Raw genomic sequence first — 5,821 nt, forward strand, 5'->3', positions numbered from 1 at the left:
AAACGTGAAGATAAACATAGTTAATTAAAATAAAATAAAAATTATAAAAATTACTTAATTACAATACTGTCCTTTTTAAATTATTTATATATAATAAAAGTTAATTTATTAATTAAAAAAAATTTGTGGTTATTGAGTTGTTCTCGCGTTTTCGTAAATCACAGGGGTTCTCGTTTGAACCTCCACCTATATATATATATATATATATAATATATATATATAATCAAAAAAAAAATCACCCTCATTTGTACAAACCGTACAAACCATCCTCATACGTCGATTTCATTGTTTAATCTTATGAAATTTTTTCATGAAATTGTTTAATCTTGTGAAATTGTTTCATATAATACTTTTTTTGATGAATTTGTTTCATATATAGTTATAAATTGTTTCATATAATATTTAATGAAATTTTAATGAAACTGTTTCATGTATTTCTCTAAAATTAAAATAATGAAGATGATAATATTCATGATTTACACCCTCTACAATAAAAATGGTTAATCAACCTCTCATAATTACAAAAAAAATGAACAAAATAAAAAAAATGAACAAAATCAAAAAATATGATTGGTTGAATGAGGTTTGCACGGTTTGTACAAATTGGATGGTTTTTATTTGAACGCTCCTCTCTCTCTCTCTCTCTCTCTCTCTATATATATATATATATATATATATATATAAGAAAGGTTCAAACGAGAACACTTTCATTTTATGAGAATGTAAGAACACCCTTTTACAATATACAATCACATGTGATATTATTATTCTATCACATATGATACATATGTGATACTAAATCAGAGACGCGGGCGATTTTCGATGCAATCTTGGTTGCAGGCCAAGTCGTCCTTACACCACTAAGCCTTCTCAGATATATTATCACATGTGATAAGGGTGTTAATGATATGATACTATAATCCATCAAGACCATCACATGTGATGCTAAATCATAGACGCAGACAACCTTTGRCGCGACCTAAGTCGTAGAACACGTCTTCCGCATACCACCAGGTCCTCTCACACATATTATCACATGTGATAAGGGTATTCTTGCGTTTTCGTAAAATGGAGGTGTTCTCGTTTAAACTCCACCTATATATATGTGTGTGTGTGTGTGTGTAGGGTTGGGTTCACGTGAGACACAGTTGTTTTCGTGAAATATAATTTTTACACTTGAAATTTCACAATAAAATGTTGTGAAGGTAAAAAAAAAACCCGAATCTTCACAATAAAAACACTATGAATGTTAGTTTTACAGTGTTTTGTTATGAAGTTTCAAGTGTACAAATCGTGTCTCATAAAAACAACTGTATCTCACATGATCCCAAATATATATATATATATATATATATATAGAGAGAGAGAGAGAGAGAGAGAGCGAGATGAACGATCAATTACAAACCGCCCCAATTTGTACAAACCTTACAAACTAATTACAACAAATCACATAAATTCATTTGTTTCCCTTTTTTTTAATTTATAATGGTATTATGATCATTTGAATTTACAATAGTTATGTTTGATAATTATTTAATATTAATAGATAAGTTTGGCAACAATATAATATTTATATAAATATGGATGACATATTGATTAGCATAATATTAGCAAAGATTTAATTGAGGTATTTATTAAATTTTTTGGAAAAAATCGCCACATTTTAAAAAATGTAGAATAATTTTGTTTAGAAAAAAAATACCACTAATTTCCAATGAAACAAACCCAAATTGTTCAATGAAACAAGGTAATTTCCAATGTAGCATGCTTAAACTATTCAATAAAACATGATCATATATGATTGCATCAGGTTCATATGTATAACAGTTGTAATAAAGCAAATGTATATTCATAGGTATGTATAACAGTTTCTAAAGAAACAAGTTTATAACAGTTATAATGAAACAAGTTTATATTTATATGTATGAATAACACCTGTAATGAAACAAGTTTATATTCATAAGTATGTATAACAGTTTGCCCTTCCCTGCCTCCAATATGAATTCTTCTTTTTCTTTTATTTTTTACTATACTTATTTAGTTTGTTTCAATCTTGGCCTATCATAAAAAAAATGGATGAATGTGATTAGTTTGTAAGGTCTGTATGAAATGGATGATTTACAAAGTAAATCTCATATATATATATATATATATATATATATATATATATATATATATTACTTTGCAAACCACGTTATTTGTACAAACCGTACAAACCTCATCAATCAATCATAATTTTTTATTTTGTTCATTTTTTTTATAATTATGAGAGGTTGATTAATCATTTTTATTGTGGAGTGTGTTAATCATGAATATTATCATCTTCTTTATATTAATTTTAGAGAAATACATAAAACAGTTTCATTAAAATTTCATAACCATATATGAAACAACTTCATCAAAAAAAGTATTATATGAAACAATTTCATAAGATTAAACAATTTCATGAAAAAAAATTCATAAGATTAAACAATTAAATCGACGGATGAGGGTGGTTTGCACGATTTGTATAAATATGAGTGGTTTGCATTTGATTGCTCCTCTCTCTCTCTCTCTCTCTCTATATATATATATCTATATCTATATAGGGGAGCGATCAAATGCACACCACTCAATTTGTACAAACCGTACAAACCGCATTCAACCAATCATAATTTTTCTTTTGTTCATTTTTTTGTAATTATGAGAGATTGATTAATCATTTTTATTGTGGAGGGTGTTAATCATAGATATTATCATCTTCATTATTTTAATTTTAGAGAAATACATAAAACAGTTTCATTAAAATTTCATAACCATATATGAAACAACTTCATCAAAAAAAGTATTATATGAAACAATTTCATAAGATTAAACAATTTCATGAAAAAAAATTCATAAGATTAAACAATTAAATCGACGGATGAGGGTGGTTTGCACGATTTGTATAAATATGAGTGGTTTGCATTTGATTGCTCCTCTCTCTCTCTCTCTCTCTCTCTCTCTCTATATATATATATATATATATATAAAGGCACATTCAAGGGAGAACTGATTAGTTTGTGGTAACCGTGAGATCCACTCTCAACGATAAATCAAAGGTTAAATTAGGAAATTAATAATTTTGATAATTTTAATTTAAAATATTAATTAAGGGCATTTTAGGCATTTTATATTTCTCCTCTCTCCTCCCTCCTCTCAACTCTCAACGTCAAACACCTCATCTCTTCAACGAACACCATATCAACATATGATACATACTATACACACTGTGATACCTAAAAAAATATTTAGCACTGTAAAAAAAGATACATGCGAACGATAAAAGATGCACATTGTGATACACTTTGTAATATAATGAAAAATAACAAAAATGCACATTGTGATACTCTTGATAAAACAAGAAAAATAATGAAAATGCATATTGTGATACAGTTCGTAAAACAACACTACCTGATACACTGTGATACACTTTAAAAAATAGCAAAAATACATTGTAATACACCTTCGGTTAGTTTGAAGCCCAATAGGAGTTTACAGTCTTTGCCTACAAATAGTAACAATACACAGACCACTTTCTCCAAGGCTGATTCAATGTCATTTTCGTGTTCCAATCCATTTTCACATAATTCCAGTTGCTCCATGACTCATAATTCAACTGAGAATTACGAGAATTCAAAGATTTGGAATGGTAGGGAGGGAACTAATGGATCTGTTCATAGCCGCTTTAGGCCCGTAGGTGATGGTGGTGTTGTGTTGGTGCAAGCTAATGGCGCCACTTCTAATAATAATATGTCATTATTCCCTTCCGAACTGCTTGCGAGGCCCATAACCTACACTCAAGCGGGTGACTCAATGGGAAGAGGTTCTAACAGTACCAAGCCTTCTAGACCTGAAAAGATTTTTCAAGAAATTGTATCAGAGTCTATTCCAGTAATGGCTCAGGTAATTCAAGAGCTTTCTCATGAAACTCTCGAATTACAAAGGACTACTTGAAGAAACTGATAGAAAATCCAGGAAGAAGATAGAAGACAATGATAACCATAATTGTAGCTGCAATTAAGGAAATAGGAAAACTATTTTTGGCATTGGATAACTACTAAAATTAAAAAGAATACGTTTTGACAGAGTTGTAATTTATTAAATTACTATCATACCCTTGTAAGTTAATTAAAGAATATCATCGAGTATCTTAAATGATTGGTTGAGGTTGGATCTCACAGTTACCACAAATAAAATAGTTCTCATTTTGGTTAGGCCCCTGTATATATATATATATATATATATATATATGTGTGTGTGTGTGTGTGTGTGTGTGTGTGTGTGTATAAGGGTTTAATCTTGTGAGTACCAAAAAAAAGATTGAGAACCAAGAGGTCCGATCTAAGCCTTTATTTGGTTTTGATCTTATGGTTTTAATTAAAAGTTGCTTTTAATTTAAAAAATGTGTATAATCGTCATTTTGGCCTCAAGATTCACCAGATAATTTAGTTTCTGTAACAATTTAGTTTTTGTTCAGTTGGATCCAGTTGGCAACATCAAACAAATAATAGAAACACAAGGACGATGGCAACCATCTAAAATGAACTCCTAAAAAAAACCTAGAACAATTTGACGAGTGGGGGAATGTACGTGGATAGTTGGAAAGGGAGACGGGATGTGAGGGTCACCAACTGACCATGATGCATGTTGGTCTCTATTTCACCAATAACAGAGGTCGTCTGTTGGGATGAGTATGTCGTGGGAGAGGGGGAAGCCACAAAACAAGGCTGTTTTTGTTTCTGGTGGTTATCTCAACGGGAGGGGGAGCGGGAGAGGGAGGGGGAGGCAATAAAACACGGGGTTCATCATAAACGACAACAACCATGGGGACATTTGGTGGAGACAACAAGATCTACATGGAGATGGCTAACATGTGAGAAGAAAAAGTGGGGAAGTCGCTCCATCCATTTTTTTATTAACCTGTATATCCAACCCGCTATGCGAGCCGATTAATCACAGGGCGACACCTGCTTTGCAGGTAGCCCGTAGTCACTGCATTTGAACCTCTGTGGCTACAAAGAGATTTTTGTTCCTTCTTGGATTTGAACTTGAGACCTCTAGGCACTTTTGACCTTTGAAGCCAAGCTCAAACCAATCAGGCACCACCCTTTTATTTTATTATATTTTTAAAATAAATTTAATGAGAAACATGAATAAAAATACCAAAATGTCCTTATCAAACGATTGGAATTTTACTCCTTTTTTTAGAAGGGACCAAAATTAATTATATATATACATATATATATATATATAAACTAATATCTCATTTATTATTACTTAGGGGTCGTTTACCAGACGCTTATCCAGATAAACACTTACTAAGTTATATTACCTTAACCAATTAATATTGACAAAGACTAAGAATCTTACCCGATAAGAGCGAAGACAATGATCGAGAGACTTACCTGGTAAGTGAGAACGCCAACTCTTACCCGGTTAGCGTTTATCGGGTAAATTTTTGCATACAATGTCGTTTTAATGAACTAAAATCTTACCCGATAAGGTATATGATGATGTTGAATTTAACTGGTAAACATAGGCATGGCAACGGGGCGGGGATGGGGCGGGGTTTGCAATCCCTGGCCCCGGCCTCGGTTTATAGCCCTGGCCCCGGCGGGTACGGGGATTTATTTTTCGGCCCCGGACAAAATTTGTCAACCCCCGGTCACTGTGATAACCGGGTTCTGATTATTACCCAAGGTATTTGTTATGTGAATTAACTATTTATGTGGATACATGTTTACATAAATTTGATATGTGAGTATGTGTATTTTTATGCATAGGGATATATGCATAATAT

This window comes from Cynara cardunculus (assembly GCF_001531365.2).
Source record: "Cynara cardunculus var. scolymus isolate 2C chromosome LG 5, CcrdV1, whole genome shotgun sequence".
Taxonomy (NCBI): domain Eukaryota; kingdom Viridiplantae; phylum Streptophyta; class Magnoliopsida; order Asterales; family Asteraceae; genus Cynara; species Cynara cardunculus.